Genomic DNA, 22,052 nt, shown 5'->3' with positions numbered 1-22,052 from the left:
CTACAAGAACAGTTGGTCTAAAATAGAAATCTGATCATGGCGTTCCCTCAGTCGAATCCTTCAGGAGAGTTCCATGATATTTCAGATGAAGCTCAAACATCATAGCAGGGCCTAGATGCCCCCCTCACCCCCGTCCTTCCTGCCATGCTCGTCTTTCCTTTCCTGTCCCACGGGGTCTCCATCTGACTTCGCAGCTCCCCAGACAGCTTGCACACGCATCGGTGTTCCCATCTCGCCTTTCCTCACTTGCTAAGAACTGCGCATGTCCCGGCATTTCTTAGCTACCGCCCTCCTGTGAGTTCTGTCTCCAGACTGTGAGTTCGTAGGCCCAGTTGGCAGCACGGTGGGAGGCCACAATGAGGGAAAGACATCCCTGAACAAGGACTGGCCCACGGCGGGTGCTCCTGCTTCGCTTTCGCCGGCCAGAGGGGAAGTGGAAGGGAAAGCCGGCAGGGCGGACAGGTGGCACTGACATTAGGGTACAGGCTCCGAGGTCCCATGGACAGACGGGTGGATACACTAAAGGCTGTCGCAGAGAAAGGAACAAAAGGGCAGAGCGTAGGCAATCGTGAATCTACTTTCTGTCTCTACGATTCCAAACATTTCTAAAAACAAAGTCACACACTCTGTGGCCTTCTGGGTCTAGATTTTTTCCACTTAGTATCGTGATCTCAAGGCTCATCTATGTTATAGCATCTGGCGACACTTTCTTCCTTTTTGGCTGAACGATATTGCATTGTATGGGACAGACCACATTTAGTGTAAACATTCATCACTTGATAGACATTGCAGTCATTCCCCCCTTTTGGGTTTTATGAATAAAGCGGCCGTGAGCCCCATTTTACAGGCAAAGAAACTGAGGCTCAGAGGGGTTAAGTAAAACACAGTAACTTATAACTGTTGCTTTTTGAACCAGAGAGACATAGATTCGAAGCTCAGCTTCATCCCTTACTGGCTCTGTGACTCTGGGCCAACGACTCCTTCCCGGACTGTCCATGTCCGAGGCAGGCCTCTTGGTGATTCATGGGAAGTTTAGCTTTGTATGATTTGGGACTTCCATGAAGAGTACTACTGGACGCCTTCACACCCGGCCCTTCCTAGGGGCTCAGCTGCTGATGCCGAATGGAGAAATGTGCACAGGATTTGAATTCTGGTTTGGCCACTTATCCACGATGTGACTTGGAGCCAGTCATTCGTCTGCACAGCTGGGGACAGGAGCTGTCGCCGTAGTGATAAATGAGGTCAAGGGCAAGATCCAGCAGAGGTCCTTGCACGTAGGAGGGTCTCGGCCAGTGTTCGTTCTCTTCCCCTTGATGTCCATTCAGCATTTCTACTTTTGGTGCAATGCAGCACACAGCTTAGCCCCCCGAGCAAGCTTTCACCTCTGCATTTACGCTCACCCAGAATCGTACACTTCTGACTTACACAGTATTAATATTCTATATTATTAGGAAAAGAAGAGCATTAAAAATGTAATTTCGGAGCCGCTGAGTTGGGTCAACACAAACGTGTTCCTGAAACATCTTGCTTGTCACCTGAACCTTTACTTCTTTAATTTTTACTAAAGCAGACCTCCCTAGACTCAATCATCTAAAAATTAAAGGCACCAATCCTTTACACCAAGTGCGAACTGATGCTCCGGGGGGTCTCGAGGGTTCCGCTTGGCGCACAGCAGAGGCCGCGTCTGCAGGCAAAGTCTCCACCGTGGGTTCCATTCATTTTGCAAGGACCGAGTGGCGGTCAGGGGTCAGAGCAGGGTGAAGGAAAATGTCTTTGAAAGAGCTCATCGGATGTCACTCAGGGATTATTCATTTACTGAAAAGTCTACCTTTGGCCTGGGGATTTACCGAAGGTGGAATTCGCTGGATGTTTCCTTTGAACTCTGCATCCTGGCATCCAGAGGAATGCGGACTCACCCCTGTGCCGCGACCCCGACCCCGCAGCCCCCGCTGCCGTGGCGTTTTTCCACACCTGATGCCAGCGACACTGGTCTACTCGGCTCTTCTGGAAGCCCGGGATTTCCAGGATGAGGAGAGAAAAAGAAAAAGAACAAAATGGGCTTCACAGTGCTTTTGTTTTCCATTGCTCTCACCCTTATCATCAGAGTCCTTAACGTGTAAGGAGCCGAAATCCACAAAGACCGAAGCCTGGTCACTTATTAGGAAATTTACAGCCACGCGTGTTCCCGGCTTCCCCAAATCCCGTACTCATTGACACATCTTCGCTGCTCCCTGAGAGCACATTTGAGGTGCACATCTACTTGAAAGTCTTGGTTGGTTTGCACTTATCCACTTACGCACTTCCAGAAATGTTTGCAAATTCAGAGAGACACAAAGTAGGACGGTCATTTCCAGGGGCGGGGGGAAACAGGGTGGGCTGTTTAACAGGGACAGAGTTTCAGGTTTGGGGGACGGAGAGGGCTCTAGAGGGGGAGGGTGGTGGGCACTCTGGGACAGCCCAAACGTACTTAATGCCACTGACCCGAGCCTGTAAAAATGATGAAGATGGTGAATTTTGTGTCATTTTATTGGAATTAAAAATAATTTAAAATTAAATTTAAAGTAAAATAGAATTTAAAATAAAATTGGAATTAAAAATAATTTAAAATAAAATAAAAAATAAAAATGCATTTTATTGGAATTAAAAATAATTTTAAAATTACACTGCCAATCATCAAGCTGTTAAAGTTCAAAAATGCCAAGTTTGAAGTGAACTATGTCACTTTGGTAGTGTTTATTACCACTCCTGCCACCTACTTTGTATCATATTTATATTTGTGAAATATTTAATTTTTTTAAAGATTTTTTTTTTAGGGGCACCTGGGCGGCTCAGTAGGGTGAGTGTCTGCCTTTGGCTCAGGTCATGATCCTGGAGTTCTGGGATCGATCCTGGAGTTCTGGGATCGGGCCCCATGTCGGGCTCCCTGCTCAGTGGGAAGCCTGCTTCTCCCTCTCCCACTCCCCCTGCCTGTGTTCCCACTCTCGCTGTGTCTCTCTGTGTCAAATAAATAAATAAAATCTTAAAAAAATATTCTTTTTAGAGCACTTTTAGATTTCCAGCAAAACTGAAAGGCAGGTACAGAGCTCTCATTCTTGGTGTGGTACATTCCAGGGGTTCGGACACATGTATAATGATAGGTATCCCTGATCATAGTATCATAGAGAGTATTTTTACTGCCCTAAAAATCCTCTGTTCTCCATCTCTTCACCGCCCCCCGCACCCTGCTCGTAACCGCTGGTAACTACTAATCTTTTTACTGTCTCCATAGTTTTGCGTTTTCCAGAATGTCCTAGAATTGGAATTAGATAGTATGTTGTCTTTCAGATCAGCTTATGTTTCCTCCATGCCTTCTCCTGGTTCGATGGCTCATTTCTTTTTAGCAACAAATGATATTCCGTTGTCTGGATGGGCCGTGGTTTGTTGATCTGTTCACCTACTGTTCTTGGTCGCTTCCAAGTTTGGGCCTTGGTGAATAAAGCTGCTATCAACATCCATGCACAGGCTTTTGGGAGGACGTAAGTTCTTGACTCCTTTGGATAAATGCCAAGGAGCCCAGCTGCTGGGCCGTATGTTGGGAGTATGCTTTGTTTTAGACCAAAGTGTCTTGCAACGTGGCTGCACCAGTTTGCGTCCCCACCAGCAGTGAACAAGAGTTCCTGCTGCTCCACATCCTCACCAGCCTTTGGTGTCGCCTGTGTTCCAGATTTTGGCTGTTCCAATAGTGCTTTGTGGTTTCTCCCTGTTGTTTTAACTGGCATTTCCCTGACAACCTACAAAGTCCGTTATCTTTCCATATGCTTATTTGCCATCTGTGTGTCTTCTTCGGTGAGGTATCTGTGAAGGTCTTTGGCCCATTTGTAGAACAGGTTGTTTCTTTTCTTATTGTTGAGTTTTAAGTGTTTTTTTTTTTTGGGGGGGGGTGCATTTTGGATAGCGGTCCTTTATCGGACATGCCTTTTGCAGGTATTTTCTCCCAGTCTATGTTTTGTCATCTCGTTCTCTTGACATTGTCTTGTGCAGAGTAGAAAGTTCTAGTTTTAATGAAGTCCAGCCTATGAATGATTACTTTTCTGGATCGTGTTTTTGGTGTTGTACCTAAAAAGTCATTGCCATACTCAAAGTCATCTAGATTTTCTCCTATGTTATCTTCTAGGAGTTTTATAGTTTTGTATTTCACATATGTTCCATTTCGAGTTCATTGTTGTGAGTGGAATAAGGTTCGCATCTAGATGTGTTTATTTCATACATGGATGTCCAGTTGTTCTAACACCATTTGTTGGAAAGACTGTCTTTGCTCTGTTGTGTTGCCTTCGCTCCTTTGCCAAGGACCACTGACTGCATATTGTGTGGGTCTATTTCTGGGCCCTCTACGTTCTTCACTGATTATTTATTCTTTTGTAAGTACTGTGCTGTCTTGAGGGTTGTCACTGTGCAGTGAGTCTTGAAGTCGGATAGGGTCAGTTCTCCAGCTCTGTTCTTCTCTTTCAACATTGTGCTGGTTATTCTGGGTCTCTTGTCTCTCCATTTAAATTTTAGAATTAGTTTCTCAGTGTCCACAAAGTAACTTGCTGGACCTTGTTTCATTTTGAAACACGAGTTACATAACAATGTATGTACTTTCTTTCCCAAACATACTTTTATACTTGTATAAAAAACGAATGTAAGATTTTTGCATCAATACAAGGCTGCTAAAATTTTCTTGAATATTCATACAAGACGTCTGTAGTTAATGAAACTAGCCATATATTTTTAACAGGTTCCGTGAATAGTTATTTCATCTAATCAGCTGAAAGTATGCTTAGCATTTAAGCTATGCCATTGTGATTCCGAAAGGTACAGCTGGCCCCCTTCAAGCTCCTTGTGATTCAACAAACCGTTTAAAAAAGATCTAAGGCAAGTGGTTCTCAAAGTGTGGTCCCTGGCCACAGCAGCAGCACCATCTGGAAACTTGTTAGAAATATAAATTCTTGAGGTTATCCCAGACTTTCTGAATCAGAAACTCTGGGGGTAGAGCCCAGAAATCCGTGTTTTAACAAGCCCTCCAAGTATCTTTGATGCATGCTAAAGTTTGAGAACCAGTTATATAAGGAGAACATATGAAGCTTATAGTGATCTGAGTTGTGTGTGTGTGTGTGTGTGTGTGTGTGCGTGCGCACCTTACAGTAAAATTAAAGAACACCTGGACCAACCTTGCAGAATGGGAACACGGTAGATGGAAAATACCTCAAATAACTAAAGAACATCAGTCTTTGAAATGGTGCATCAAAACAGAAAGTTAAAATGACAACATAATGTAGGAAAAAACCTTACAACAACTGATCCTGGAGTAGTTCAGAAGAATCCTTCATTCAGAATGTGCAGAAGGTGTAGACTATAACTTAGATGTTTCTGCTGAAGAAGAAAGTGGTGTTCAAGTCTACGAAGAGTTGAATATTATGGTGGGTTAATGAAAAAGACATTTTAGGAATGTTAGGGTGCTTCGAGGGGTGCTTTTAGGGATGACAGCTTGGGTGCAGGTGGGAGGGATGCTATCCTCTGGAGGAGAGTTGTGACTAGCTGTGTTCTTCAGTGGGGTCCAATCCAAGGTCCCAGTCCAAAGTACCAAGTGGTCGATGTCTTCATGATAATCGTGAGGGATTAAGGAGCGCTGACCACACTGCCAGCCTTGCCACAACAGAAGGTGAGAGGGATGGTGGATGTTAGAGGACATTTCCAAGTAAGGTTAGAATAGGGTACCCCATTAAAATGCAACCCAGGACTCCAGAAATTCTGGCAGTGCTGATGGACATCATGTCTTTGGAGTTTTATGATATACTTTCTAGTACTTTTGAAATAAACGTAGAACACCACAAAATCCCTTTTCCAGCCCTTCCTGGTCGCAGGGTTGAGTGAACCTCGTTGCCTCTTGGTTCCCCGATATTTCTAACACCTGTGTCTGTCCTTGAACCTTAATAAATGTCTTGTTGAGTTGTGTTCACAATCTGAATCCCTCGTGAGGGGCTTACGTCTTTTAGGACCAGGGCATCCTGGTCTCCTCAGCATTTAACACACAGAAAGGGCTCAATAAATGTTATTGAAAGAAAGGAGTGAATGCATAAAGGTTAAAGATTAAGATTAGGAGTGAGCATTTTAGGAAAACCCCCGGAGGTAGTGAGTTTTCATGATTTACAACAAATTTTAAAAATTTAGAGATTGTGTGGTAGAAATTGTTTGGGGAGTTTGTGCAGTCCATAAGCTATCCGCTCCCTTTGAAAATTGTCTTCAAGAAAGCAGATGTCAGAGTGCCTGGGTGGCACAGTCAGTTAAGCACCCGAATTGTGATTTCAGCTCAGGTCGTGACCTCAGGGTCCTGGGATTGAGTCCCCAGTCCGGCTCTGTGCTCAGCACGGAGTCTGCTTGAAGACTCTCCCCCTCCTTCTGCCTCTCTGGCTCATTCTCTCTCTCTCTCTCTCTGTAAAATAAAAAAAAAATCTTTTTTTTTAAAGATTATTTATGTATTTATTTCACAGACAGAGATCACAAGTAGGCAGAGAGGCAGGCAGAGAGAGAGAGAGAGAGAGGGAAGCAGGCTATTCGCCAAGCAGAGAGCCCGACGCGGGGCTCGATCCCAGGACCCTGGGATCATGACCCGAGCCGAAGGCAGAGGCTTTAACCCACTGAGCCACCCAGGCGCCCCTAAAAAAATAAATCTTAAACTAAGAATGCAAATGTCTTGTGGTGCTTGAGCACTGGGTGATGTATGGAATTGTTGTACTATTGGACACCCGAATCTAATATAACATTGTGCGTTACCTAACTAGAATTAAAATAAAACTTAAAAAAAAAAAAAAAGAATGCAAACGTCCCTGTGATCTCTGCTGTTTTTCTGGCATCTGGTTTAACAGGCACCCAGTATTTATTTTTTAGAAGATTGGATACTCGGATGACCCTCTGGGAAGCCTTGATTATGACACGTGATCATGCTCACGCGGGTTGAAATTGATGGCATCAGGACTGCATGCACGAGCCAGTGGGCCGGTGGGATCCCCTCCTGGGAACTTAAATTGGTACTGAAAGACACTTGAACTCTGAGTGTTCTTGGAACGGTAGCATTTCAGTTGGGGGTCTGTAAGGTTAGCCGTATTCTGCCACTTGGATGGAGAAGCAGAAAAAGTAATCGATGGCTATGCGTGTATGTACATGGGCACTCGTGCGCATTTATTTACACATGTACGCAACCCCCTCCCAACCCCCCCTCCCCCACTTCAGTCTTTTTTTTTTTTTTTTTGCCTCCTTTCTGGTTCTTATTTACATTCTCTTCTTGAGACCCAGTTTCATTCCTCCCCTTGGTTCTATGAGGTCCCCCCTATTATTATAATAAATCCCCCCTCCGCCTAAACCAGCTCAAGCTGATTTTTACCACATGCAACTAAAAACGATTAGCAAATACGCTCTGTCACAATTCATTTCTGTTCTTTGATATTTCAACACTTGCAAGATTTAAAAAACCGCCCTCATAAATATTTGTGTTCATTTGCATTACGTTCTATCTCCCTGGACGTCAACTGTGTAGAAATGCCTGTTTGGCCCCTTCCATCCTTCAAAGAGCAGCGCAAAGCAACAGGAACCACGAGGCACCAGCCGAGGGACACTGTCAAGCTCTGCGTGTCAAGTATGCCTCTGAAACACTTGGAGTCTTCCTGGGAAGCCCTTTCCCAGCAACAGAAGGAAAACTAACAAATTTTGGAAGTAAACTTGAAATTGCTGCGGAAAAGGGCAGCTTTGAAGTAACCAGAGAAATGAAAGCAAACGAGTTCTCTTTAGTGGCAGGGTAAGTAGTAGTCGGAGTGGAGATTTGGGACCAGACGGCTTGTCCGTACGGCACAAACTCCCAGCATCCTGGGTCTTGGCTTTGCACCCTCCACTGCTGGCAGAGGCTCTCATCTGAGAAGATGCTCCGTACGCATGTGTGTGTCGAGCAAAAAAGGACTGAGAGATGAAATAAAGGATAGTGATTAAGTGATTAAGTCTGGAGATCAGAATCAGAGGGAAACTGTCTGGCTCCAACCTCTCCTGCCTGTGTGACCTTGAATGTGTTACTTGACTTGTTCTTGCCTTGGCTTCTGGAACGAAAAACCAGGGATGCGAATGGGCCTTTTTTTAGAGTTTTGAGTATTAAGTGAGTCGATACATGTCCAACATTAGCTCAGTGTCTTCAAAGAAGGAGGCATGTAATAAACGTTTGCTTCCGAATCATTACATTAGAGGGTAGCTTTTCATAATCACATTTTTCCTCCTTAAAATTTTATGAAAATGCTAGAAGGAGGAATATTAAGGACATTTAATTGAACCTTTATAGTATAGATAGGAAAGAGATATATCCCTGGGTAAGATACACTTATACTTAAGTAAGTTACACTTGCTCCGAAGTGAGTGAAAATTTAGGGGCAAATATCAATGACCCGCCCCACAAAATTTTAGACCCTTAAAAAAAAATCTGAATTTAAAAAGCTTTCAGGATGGCCACATCAGAGGAAAGTTCGGGTACAGACACAATGTCCTCTAGGTTATAGCCAGAGGCTCGGTAGGGCCCTTGGGCTCCAGGGGATCAGCCCGGGTCCAGCTGGTCGTGGAGGTCACAGCAGGGGCTATTGTGCTGGGGTCACACTGACCAGGGCCCTTGCCCTGTCGTGCGTGGTGCTAATCCAAGGATTACTTCCTACTCCACGAGTCCCCTGCCTAACCTGCAAGGAAAGAGCGCTTTTCACGATCCTTTCCCCTCCTCATTGATCGACTCCATTTGGATTACTTCCAGCCCTTTTTGCTGGAGGCAGTTACGGATCTGTGGCTCTTGGGAAGCTGTTCCCAGCTTGGCACCAACGTTACGGATGGCCCTTGACTCCACACGTTGCCTCTCCAAGGACTGGACCAGGAACTGTCATTCTGCTGGAATGAGCACAGAGTTATGGCAGAGGTTGAAGCTGACTGATCAAATGACTTTAATGACGGTCACTGTCTAATGCGGACAGGCTGGCTCAGGAGTAATCTTACTCCGCTCTGTTCCCATCCCCAAACCTGGGGCTTCCCGAAGCCACGGAGGAATTTCTGGGTAACAGTGAGGTTAGGGGCAAGAGTGTAGATGAATCAAGGACAATCCTTCCCATCTCCTGCATGAAGAAATCAGAAGCACAGACCTGTTAGCACCCGGTTCCCGTGACCACCTCAGTACTGGGTCACTGCGGATGGAAAAGGTGGCAAATTGGCATGTACCATCCATCCCGCTCTCCTTCTAGGTTGGAAAAGCAGGAACTACAAATCCCGGTCTGGCTTGGGGCCAGGGTCTGGGTGTGCCTTAGGTCACGAGAACCTGACGCACTCCTGAGAGATTTAGAGGGGCAGGAACACAGTGGGGCCAACTTCTGCTCTTTATGTTGGCAAAGCCAGTTGCGGACACGTAAAGTGTTTTCTGTTTCTGCATTACCAAAGATCCCAGGGTGCATGTTGACAGGCAAGGACCACGGCATCCTTCTTTCTTTCCTTTTTTTTTTTTTTTTTTTTTTTTTTTTTTTTTGGTGCAGACCTAGCCCTTGTGGTGCAGCCGCCGAAGCCGAAAGTTCCAGCAATGGCTCCCTGAATGTTAACTAAGTCAGCATATGTTTCTGGAACTCCTAACGCTACAAGGTTGCTTACCAGGTTCCGGGATCTATTTTATCTTGCATTTGCTGTGTGACTCTGGCCTCAGTTTCTTTATTTGGAAAATGGTAACACTCATTTCACCCAGCTCGTACAATCTGCCTGAAGAATGAATGAAATGATGCGTGTAAAATACCAGTCTAGTGCCTGGCTTGGAGGAAGACGTCAGTAAGGTTGCTACGGAAATGGTATTTATTTTGGGCTAGGTGCTGGATCACAAAGATAAATACAACAGACTTGGTCTCAGACCCGATGGAGCTTGCAGTGGAAAAGCGGGGAAAAGGAAGGCAGACAGTAATTACGACGATTAAGGATCAGGGAACATGCAGCAGGGACACCAACACTAGTCTAGAGGAGGGAGGGTCTGGGGGACAGAGAGATGGGCTTGGGGATAATTTGCTGAAAACCAGTCAGTCAAGAGCCAACTTGCTGGCAACCGATTTCCCAATGGCCCAATCACCCAGTGCCTAATGGCTGATTCATCTGAATTTAAAAATTCAGTAAACACTTAATATCAGAATATTTTCCTTGGGTCTAGTCAATAAATGTATTTCCTCTAGACACATTGACTTGTCAAAAGTTCTGGGTTTTTAGGGTGATTTTGACTTCATGAATATATTTTCCCTTAATGTTCACATTGGTGAATGTTAATAAAGTTATTTATTGAATATATTAATAATTATGAAGATTTTACATTATAAGTGTAACAAATCTCTTCCAAAACACAATCATTCAATCTTTTAATTTATTATAGTTAAGAAGCCTATGATCCTAAGAATAAAATATTTATTTTCTTGAATATATTCAAGAAGACTGTCTCTTAAAGGAAGGTTTTGGCCAATGAAGAATTTTGGCAAATTCAACCAGTTGGTCATTTGGCAAATCAATCATTTTGCAAATTGATCCGTACATTAATTGGCTTTGAAAAAATGGGTCATCTGGGGTATTGGGCATTTGACTAGTTGGCAATCACTTCTTTCAAACTCTATTGATGAGTGCATCTGCGTCTCCATCCCTTAGTTCACGCACAGACAGCCAAGCAGGTAGGTGTGTGTTGCCTTCCTGTCCCCAGTCATGAATCCACAAGATAGTATACAAAACGGATAATTGAAAATGGAACTTGGCCAACGATAGTGAAAGTGCGGCAAAGAAATGAAAAGTGGTAACATCAGAAGTGAGATTCAAGTCACAGAAATGGAATTTCACAAGGAAGAGGTGACCGTGGCCATACCGGGGGACAGTAGATAGGCAGCCAGAGACACTTGCTGAAGGGGCACAGATCAGCAGAAACGAGGAGAGCGCTTGTGACGGAAAGGAGGATGTCCCAGAGGAAGCGATGCTGGCAAAGAACTTGACACTGAAGGAACCCTCAGAGATAGTTCCTGACATTGAAAGTACAAAGGATAAAGTGGAAGAAGCAGATCTGGACTTAGAAAGGCGTGTGACAATTTTCCAAGGCCTGGAAAAGACGCTCCATGGTGGGTTATATAATCAGTGTTTACAAACAAATACAACACTTTGATTCTTAATGTCTCCGATGTTTTAAATTACAGCGTACTAAATAAATATGAGTTTGGCTATGTTTTATTTCCCTGTACGTTCATAACTGCTGGGAAGAGAGTCTTTAATCTTTTAACGTGAGTGAGTGTAATCCACAGCACAGGCTTATTTCCGCATCCATGCATGAGCATTCTGCACCGTCACTCACAGGAGACCGCCTGCACTTAAACTTGGGCAGAGGGACATAAAACCTGGGGCTGTTGTTTGTCTTGCATTCCTTTTGATGTTCCCACTTCAAGAAATATACCAAATTCAAATATTTTGCATTGTGAAGTCTGACTTCTGGGAAATTGCAGAGCAGTGAAATGTACACCATTCCTCTCCTCTTTCTGGCAGCTAATTCAAATGAAACAGGTGGTGGGGAACAGAGTATTGTACTTGTGCAAGATGAGAGAGAATTTCGACGGCATCTGGAAGACTGTTATCTGATGCTAATGCTGATTTTCTCCTGAGCTTCATGATTGCCGGTTGGTGGAGCCGAGCAGTGCTCTTAACACTGTCAAGAACAATTTTCTCCTTGAGTGATCTTTTCCAAAAGGGTTCTCACTGATGAGTTATTTTTCATTATTATTAGGATTTAAGTACCACACTTAACTCACACTTCTACATTCTGACATGTAACCTTTAGCTGTCATTGTAAAAAGATAAACGGAAGTGAAATTCTGATATACCTGGTTAAATAAGGAAACCAAGAATGAGAAATATTTATGCAAAGATAGTCATATGAATAGTTTTGTCCATGCTGCATAAACCACCGAGCTGAGTCTACAAGAAAATGCGCTAAAACTTCCTGTATTAATTTTACGACTCTATCTCTTTAACTCCATGGAATTATATCTATCAACCATGTGAAGATATGTTGATTAACTATAAAATTGAATTTATAGTTTTCAGGGATTATTCTTTCTGAACATTCCTGGGCTTGGGCACTATCCTATCAGTAGCGAGGCTCCCAGACGCGATGTGGCTTTCACTCATGGGGGATTGCAAAATCTCTAAAGGGGGCCACGGTCTGAACCCCCATCCAGGTCAATCTGATGTGGTGACCCTCTCAAGGGATCGCAACCCCCCTCCCCCCACCACACACACATTACAGTTGAGAATCACCTGACAAAAGTCCAGCATCCTTAAACTGTGAAGATGTGGGTCCACGTTGCCTCTCACCTCTATTTACCGTCTAACACACGATAAACCATACCGGAAATGCCTCTGCCCTGGGTTTTCTATGGGATCAAATGAAACAAAATACGTGAATAAGTGTTGCTGGTAATTGGAGATGTGTTTCATGTGAGACCTATCCTTCCACCCCAATACCCACCTGTCTGAAGCTTCCACTGGGATTTCTAAGTTTTGGGTTAAGTCATTCGTTAGCGATGTTCCTTGTGAAATATAACTTCTTTAGAAGGCTCCCTGAATCTTCAAAGCAAATTTATTTTTAATTATTTAGAACGCCTTGAACAAATGGAACAGATAAAAGGTCAGTTTTCGTGTTGGAGAAGGAAGTAGGAAATCCAGAAGACAGGGTTTAGGTGGCAGGGAAAATCTCCGCGGGCTGACTTCATTCGTGTACAGTCTACCCTCCTCGCCCACCCAGATGCTTCAGCTGAATTAAGCACTTTAAGACTTGGCTCTTCCCAACGCAATAACTAACACTATTGTCTCATGACTGGACTCCTGTTCTTCTATAAGACACCCTAGAGAGCTCCCCCCTACCCTCCGCTTCCAGGGCGCAAGGACACCAAGAAGCGGCGTGTGCAGCCCAGGAGAGGTGTTACTGACCCTGAGCAGCGGGGGCTGGCACCCCAATGTGGGGCGTGCTGCCCCCAGGCCCGTGAGGGATGCCGTGTCCTGCGGACGAGCGGGGCCCCGGATGGTACTCTGCGGGAGCGCCGGGGCCACGCGGTCCTGGGGAGAAACTAACAGCAGCTGCTGGCCCTTGGCTTTGAGTCCCTGGCAGGTGCAGTGGGCGCTTTCTACGCCCTCTCTCTTCCCATTGTCACAGCAACCTCGTGGGGCCGTCAAACCACCACCCAGCTTTTTTCCTAGATGACGACGCTAAGTTTCAGAGAGTTGAACCAGCTCATCGGGTCACCGGGCTTGTCAGCGGCAAACCAGGAATTCTCCTCGGGACCCGGGAATGAAGACCCCGGCTGGTAGCCACCCAGGGCTCCGCGGATCCCCGATTTCCCAGCGTGTTGTTAGCCTTGGGTCTGACTAGCGCAAGATTGCAAGAGAACGGGACGAACTGTTCCATGCCACCTCATTGTGTCATTTATTTTCTTTTGTTCGCATGGGCATTTCCTTACCTCGAATCTAATCTATGAAGTTAATGGGGGTGTAAATCCCTCCGAATCACCATCTGCCGCCTCCCTACTGCAGGATGCCATTAACATGGTAATGGCTAATTCCAAATGAAATCTGTTAAAAATTCCCCAGCGCCTTTGCAAAGCCACTGCAGCTCATGACTGACTATGTGCCCTGTGAAAACCGACTTGGTCTGACAAAGCGGTCTAAGAAGCCCCTGTATTTGAGGGTTAGGAGATCATGGTTGAAATGGCCCGGGGTCTAAGCTGGGAGGGAGAGAGAGAGAGTGAAAAAGAAAAAGAAAGAGAAAGAGAGAGTGCCCAGGAAGGGTAAGGAAAGGAAAGGAAAGAAAGAAAAAGCTAGAAAGGCAGGCAGGCAGGAAAGCAGGAGGGATGCAGGAAGGGAGTGACAAGAGAGTAAATCGGCAGAGCCGAGGAAAATTTTGTATTGATTGGAGATTTGAAGACATGGACCGGGGCATAGCAAACTAGGAACTGCATAATGGATGGAGGATGTACTTTCTGGAACAGGCCCCACACAAGGGCCTGGAATCCATAAGTTTACTTGTAGTGCCAGGCAATGATTCAGAGAAGCTGCAGAATGCCTGGGAATTTTTCTTGTCTGATCACATTCACTCACAGAAGAAATCGGCAAGGCGTTGTTATCCATAGCACCAGGCAGGATTTCTTCTACACTCCTAATTTGCCAGAAGATTCTTCTTGGGTCAAATAAGACCCAGTATGAATAGAAAACCGGAGCGAGATATACTGCTGCTAGGGAAGGTAGAGCGGGTGGAAGTTCTTGAAAAACAGCCAGAGCAGAGGAAACCACTGAGAGACTGGGAGTTCCAGGGAACCGGAGGCCTTGAAATCCCGAGAAAGAGTGGCTGGTTTTTTTGCTGGTTTGTTTTGCTTTCCCACATTGCCTTGCAGACCTGGAACAGTGGGAGTTGTGGATCCCAATTGTCTCTGTGTTTCTGTTAAACAGCTCATCTGAATTGCAAACAAGAGATTTTGTGGGGATGATAAGCATCTAAAACTCTGGGTCATGTTTCCATGGAGTCTTGGTTTCAAGATACCTTTATTTGCATATAGGGTGGTAAAACGAAGTGGTGACGCTGGCTAGCCAGGTATCTCCCCGGGGCATCACCACAGCTTTCAAACTGTCAAGGTAGAACGGGCAAGAGACTTCCTCCCGTTGTCCAAAAGGTGAGGCGTGGCACATTTTGTTTCTTAGTGAGAGGGCCGAGTCTTACCGCCTTTTGGCAGTGTATGAGTTTCTTACTGCTGCTGTAACAAATGCCATCGTCTTAGTGGCTCAACACGACACAGATATATTATCTTACAGTTCTGGGCATCAGAAGTCTGATATAGGTCCATAGGCCTGCGTTCCTTCTAGAATTTGTTTCTTCACCTTTCCCAGCTTCTGGAGGTGGCTCACATTCCTTGTTTCATGGCTCCTTCCTCCATCCTCCTTCCTCTCTGAACTCTGCTTCTATCCGTATACTTCCCTCTGTCTCCCCCCACCACACAAGGTCCCGCATAATTATATTGGGCCCATATGAATAATCCAGGATAAATCTCCTCATGTTAGGAGTCAAGATCCTTAACTTATCCATTACATCTACAAAATCCCTTTTGCCACGTAGGGTAAGATAGAGGTTCAGAAGGTTAGGGTGTGGAATATCTTTGGGATCATTATTTTTTTTTTAAGATTTTTTATTTATTTATTTGACAGGCAGAGAGACACACAGCGAGAGAGAGAGAGAGAGCGCACAAGCAGGGTGAGTGGGAGAGGGAGAAGCAGACTCTTCGCTGAGCAGGGAGCCTGATGTGGGCTCGATCCCAGCACCCTGGGATCATGACCTGAGCCGAAGGCAGACACTTAACAACTGAGCCACCCAGGCACCCCTTGGGATCATTATTCAGCCTACTATATGCAGTCTTGACACAGAAACAGCCTATTAAAATGTATGGTATTTGGACATATTGGCCAATTAAAACTATATATATACACTAATGGTTCATATACTTGATGCAAAAACATAAATCTTCTTTAGCACTTATTATAGCTGTTTTGATATCATGTGGGCCTTGGTGCCCCAGCTAAAAGTAACATGTAGTTCAGAAAACAGAGTTGTTATGTACTATATTTTCCTAATTTTTTGACCTGCAAGTTATTAGCTAAGAAATCCTTCTCAGTTCCTGGAAGGAAGAAACTGTGCCAGGAAGGAAGACTGGTGGTAACATCATTGGTTCTCCTTACTGACCTGCAGCTGTCTAAGTACTGACACACAGAACTTGGTTCTGGATGTTGACAAGCATCTAGATATTGACATATGGAACTTTCCATAATAGCAATAAAAATCAAGTGGTCACCCTTTTCACTTGGAACCCTTTCACTTTCATTCCTTTTCACTTGGAATTCACTTGGAATTGGGTGTTTTCCTCACATATCTCATTTATTACTTACCAGAACTTTCTGAAGGCTGTATGACTACATTGATTTTGCATATGGGGCAACTAAGGATCAGAAAAAGTAAGTCGCTTGTTCAAGATGAAAAAACTAGTCAGTTGCACTCTTGAGAGAGGTAGCGAATGTGAGGAACTCCCCATTCCCAACACACACACACACACACACATGCACACATATAACACAGATTCTTGAGTTCTTTTATTTGCCTGATACATTCGTAGATATTTGGGCAATTCAAATTTCCCTCATTTTTTTTGGAGACATGTGTAAGATCAGACCGGAATGAGAGCTAACCAGTGGAATTTTGAAAATATGATGCATGTGAACACGAGATACTTGAAACCTAGTTCGCTTTCGTCACTCTCCCCTTTATTTCATTTCATTTTCGAATTGGCTCAGTTCTTATACTTGAAATGGCTTAATGGTCATTCCTGATGTGTACATTTGTTACTAAGTTTATTTCCTCAGTTATTCTTCACAGATGGTGGTGACCTCCTGTCATTGCCTTTCCCTTTTCAACCTACTGAGAAAAGTACTCTCTCGGAACATCACGCCACTGGCCCATATTAAGCATATTGATTTGAAAGAAATAGCTGGAAGGTCACAGCAGTTGGGTGACAGTGTGAACAGTGGTGAGTGGGGGCTCTGCTGGTTAGCATCCGGGCTGGGTTTGTGATCTTAGGTCTTATTCAACTCAAGTCCCAGTGGTCGTTGATAACAATGAGGATAAAATGGCCTCAGAGCATTAGGAGGTCAAAGGGGTAGGGCCTGTTGGATGAGTGTTTCAAAGCCCCAGCAAAATGAACTGATAATCCCTAGGGGATTGCACCCATGGAGGGCAATTCTGCGAGAAGTTGCCAGGCTTCTGCTCAGATGCGCTGCAGGGGGAGGAGGAGAAGAGTCTTGAGATGGAGGGAGGAAAGGTAGAGTAGGGGTGCTGTTTTAAAGGAAAATGCTCTTAGGTATTGGATCAGCTTCCAGGTTCATCATAGATGGGCCATGTGCCTGTTCATCAGTGTCCTCCTGACTGCATGGTCCTTCAAGAGCACTGTTGTTTGACCTTCGACATATTTGCACATTAGCTCTAATTTCATTTAAAATACAACCAAATGTGGGCTAAGAGGGTCTACACAACATCTCCTGTTCATTTCCAGAGACCAGCTTAGTCCAAGTCACCATGAGAACAGAGGCCATGTGATCTCCAAGTCCTACTTACCTTTCTCTGAAGATTAGGCCAAAGTTCTGTAATGAATCTTCAAATACTAATTTATACTCCTGTTCATCTTATACCAATACACACACACAACTGTCCTCCTAGGACCTTCGCTGACATTGTAGAGAAGAGAGTACTGGACTTGAAGTCGAATTAGGTAGGCCCAACCCATGACAGTCTATTTCTTGGTCCCAGATCGTCCCTGAAGCTCAGTGTCCTCATCATTAAAATGGTTAAAATAATATCTACCAGGAAGCATTGTTATGAAAATCAAATGCAATTGGTATGAAGGCTCTTGATAAAGTATTTAGTGAAGTACAGACATAAATATTTATTAATACTTCATGAAGGATCTAGGCAGTTTTGGGGACCTACTCCATTAAAAGTAATTAGTATGGAGAGAGTCCCTAAGATGACAAAGGAACAGGTACATAGGGAACAATAAGAAACCATAGAAGTGTTTTTGATCCATAAAAAACCTCAGGGGTACCCCACAAGTTCCAGATAAGAAGACTGAGACACGGGCGCCTGGGTGGCTCAGTGGGCTAAGCCACTGCCTTCGGCTCAGGTCATGATCTCAGGGTCCTGGGATCGAGTCCCGCATCGGGCTCCCTGCTGAGCAGAGAGCCTGCTTCCCTCTCTCTCTCTCTGCCTGCCTCTCTGCCTACTTGTGATCTCTCTCTGTCAAATAAATAAATAAAATCTTAAAAAAAAAAAGAAGAAGACTGAGACACTGAATTTTACAAAGTCCAACACACCATGGGTGACAACACCGATTCTAGAAACCAGGTCCTCTGATTCCCAGTAGAATGCTTGTTGTGTGATAAGACAGAGTTCCAGAGGATTAACAAAAAGTGCCTTAAACTATCGTCTTAATGTACCTACAAATGGTCATCTGCACCACGTTGCTTTTCTAGTTGATACGGTGCACGTCTCATGCCTCCTCATCATTCACAACCTCAAAACCCCTTAGATTGTGAGGTCCTTAAGAAGCATGTATACTGTAATACAGTGTATACCTTAGACAGCTTCAACAGAGTTCCACGATTAAAGCTAGAATTCAAATAAAATTTGCTCAATGAATTAATCTATCGGTTCCCATTTCTTAGGAATGCCTTCTGAATGTATAACCCGTTAGCTCTTGTTTTTTTCCAAAGCTTTACCTTAGTGTGAATGGTTATTTATTAAGTTTCGCTTATATGACCATCGGTAGATATATTAAGAGGATACCTGTTCCTTCGTGATCTTAGGGGCGCTTTCCATGCTAATTACTTTTATTTTTAAAATACGTAACACTTTGAAAATTGGTGTGTTATCCTTGCACAAGGCCCATGCTAATCTCCGTATCTTTCCAGATTTATGGGCTGCCAAAGCAAGCACCACATTAACTACTTTTAATGTTTTAGGGCCCTCATTTAGGGAGGCCCTGGAGGGCCAGTGTGAGCTGATGGATGAGAGTGGCCCATCACATGCAGTTGTAAGAGTTGCCTAGCTGGGGACAGCAAGCAGAGCAGTGGATTTTTACTGGACATTCTGGGAGGTAAGGAAAACAAACACAGTAATTCAAAGCGCATTCCATCAAGTAGTCTAGGTGGGTGAGAACCACATCTAAGATACTTTCTATTATCACTGTATTTGCTATTACACATTAAAGTCTTTTAGAAAATGTATATTATGACTGTGATAGACTGCCACAAATAGATAGACACAAATTTGGAGGGCCTGACATTTTTGTCCATCTTCCTTTTTTCTAGATCCTTTGAGAATCCTCTCCTCTCTTCTATGTGGTCCCTCACAGGGGAGGAAGTGTAAGTCAAGTTTGACCAATCATGGTGCAATGGTGATTGGCTTCAAGATGAGCATGGGGACCATACCGGGCCAATCAGAGTGATTGTCACACAGAGATCTTCAGAAAGATCAACGTTCGCCCTTGAGTTTGCTAGAACAGGAGGATGGAAATCTTGATCAGCACTTAGAGGGTGACAGAGATTGTCTCCTGACCAAACTGTAGTTAGGATTCCCTGACCCCTCTTCTCGACTAGGCCTCAGCCTTGGCCTTCCATGTCCATCCTGTCTTCGCTGGGCCTGCACAGCCCAGGTTTGGCAAGAATCCTGCTAACTTGGTTTCTGGAGAATCCCTGCCCCCACCTGGTATCTATCCGATCAAGTTCCTCATCCACCTATTGATGTCTAAGTCCTTGGCCTGCCTTTAACCCCTCTACCCTTGATGTCTTTTCTGAGTAGGTTTCCATCCACTGCCCCCCTCACACTATTCTTTGGCTATAAATCTCCACTGTCCTTGTTTTTGGAATTGAGCCCAGTCTCTCTCCCCGATTATGATAGTGTTGACCCCATTGCATTCTGACACTGTGACAAGTATCAGAATAATTCTTTTATTTAAAGGAGCTAACAGAACTCATCAGAGCTGAGAGCTGGGGAGGCAAAGCACTGACCACATGTGAGACCAAGTGCCTGAAGCCAGATGCATCCTTGGACTGTCCGGTTATGTGAGCCAGTTACCTCCTGTTTACTTAACTATGATGTTGTTGGGCTTCTCTCCCTTGCCCAATAAATGCAGCAAGTCCTTATTGCTTTGAGGAAACTTGACATAGACAAACTGCATACAGTGGTATTAAAAGTAAAAATCTAAGACAGCCCAGATTTTCCCCTGCCTCCTCTCCCAGTGGCAATAGGAGTAACAGTAGGTGTTTCTTGTGGGTATTTTATTCTTTCCGAAGTTTACATTTTTAAAATACCTGTTGTAAGGCAAACAACATACTAGTTTTATATATGTGATTTTATTTAGTTCTGCCTCTCAAAGAAGTCCTTATTATACCTAATACTCAGATAAGGCAACTGAGGTCCAACGTGTTTTAACGAACCTTGGTATGTCTGTCACCAAAGCACATGTTCTTTCTTCCATATGTCTCGAGATGCACTTTGATAAGGAACTTTTTTCTTGACAAGGAACGTTGTTTCTTTTTGGTTCGACTTTACAAAAATCATTGTGAAAAGGTACCAACCATCTTATACTGTTCGTTGGTTAGTTTCTTTACACTCAAGCAAATATCACTAGAAAAGAATGAAACAATCTTAAATTTACCACACTTAGTTTCTGTCCTTTCTTTAGATACAATATAGTATTTATCTAATGGTGTGAAGGGGAGCCTCGATAGTGCAGACACTAAACAGTCCCTGGAAAGTTCTATGAGGTCACTAGGCTTTTACTGCCTCGGTGTAGTGCGGTAGAAGCAGCCCCGGGTGTAAACATTTGCACAGCCCAAGGACAGCACTTCACAGCTGTCCCATGAAAGCACTTTGACTAAGTTCCTCTTTTTTTCTTTAAAGATTGTATTTATTTATTTGAGAGAGAGTGAGAGAGAGAGAGAGAGAAGGAGGAGGAGGGGGAGGTATAGAGGGAGAAGCAGGCTCCCCGCTGAGCAGGGATCCTGATGCAGGGCTCTATCTTGGGACCCCAGGGATCATGACCTGAGCCAAAGGCAGACGCATAATGGAGTGAGCCACCCAGGCACCCTACTTTGACTAACTTTCAAACTGGACAAACAAGATTTCCATTTCAGGCTTTTGGGGTTTTTTATTTGTTTGCTTTAGTTTTTTTTTTAAGATTTTATTTATTTATTTGACAGAGAGAGAGATAGTGAGAGATGGAATACAAGCAGGGAGAGTGGGAGAGGGAGAAGCAGGCTCCCCACTGAGCAGAGAGCCTGATGTGGGGCTCGATCCCAGGACCCTGGGATCATGACCTGAGCCGAAGGCAGATGATTAACGACTGAGCCACCCAGGCACCCTGGCTTTATTTTTTTAAACAAAAGTCTTTTCAACTCAGCTGGGAAGGAGATAACAACCATTGTGATACCTTCGTGAAACCCCTGGAACCCTAAAGCAGTAAGTTTCACAACAAGATATCAAAATTATGTTCCCAATCTTAAACCAGAAAGAAGTCACTTTTAATCTAGCTGGGTTTCTAAAAAAAAAAAAAAAGAGTAATTCCTTCTCCTTTGAGCCAACGTGTCTTTAAAAATAGTTCTTTCAGGGTGCCTGGGTGGCTCAGTGGGTTAAGCCGCTGCCTTCGGGTCAGGTCATGATCTCAGGGTCCTGGGATCGAGGCCCGCATCGGGCTCTCTGCTCAGCAGGGAGCCTGCTTCCCTCTCTCTCTCTCTCTGCCTGCCTCTCTGTCTACTTGTGATCTCTCTCTGTCAAATAAATAAATAAAATCTTTAAAAAAAATAAAAAATAAAAATAAAAATAGTTCTTTCATATTTTTCTTCCAAGAGAAAAGAGCTCATATATATTACCTCACAAGAAAGCTATATTCTTCTTGTTTTCATAAGTAGTATCTACACAAAAAGCATAATGTACCATTGTTGTTAGCGTTGCCAGATAGTCTGACTTAGGACTGTGAGTGAAACATTCTTCGGATGACAGCACAGCTAGTTAAGCCTCGGAGGAGGTCTTCTAGTTGATTCTGGAAGGGCTGAACATAGCATTTAGCATGGTGTCTTACATGTATGACCCACTCAATAAATGAACAAGGGAGACTCCGGTAAATTGTGGGTTCAGACTGAGAAAAAGTCACAGAGAGATACATCAGAAAAACATATGTGATGATTGCAATCCTAAGGTATAATTTCAGGCACACAATATCACAAGATCTGGCAACACTAACTCATTCATCTCTGGCACTGAGTGGGTTGTTATTTACAACTGTTTCTGGTTTCTTGAAAAACAAAGCAAGACAAATCAAATCAAAACAGTCCTCGCCCATAACTGGCTTTTGCAATCATAAATATTTTCCAATAATAATGTG

The 22,052-nt window shown here is 44.1% G+C and overlaps 1 pseudogene; it reads right to left on the bottom strand.

The window, feature by feature from the left end:
- Positions 1 to 18,505: 18,505 nt before the first annotated feature.
- On the bottom strand, positions 18,506 to 18,602 carry LOC125092530 (uncharacterized; annotated as a pseudogene).
- Between the last annotated feature and the right edge of the window lie 3,450 nt (positions 18,603 to 22,052).

Source organism: Lutra lutra, chromosome X, assembly GCF_902655055.1.
Source record: "Lutra lutra chromosome X, mLutLut1.2, whole genome shotgun sequence".
NCBI lineage: Eukaryota > Metazoa > Chordata > Mammalia > Carnivora > Mustelidae > Lutra > Lutra lutra.
This window is presented reverse-complemented; position numbering and strand designations above follow the sequence as displayed.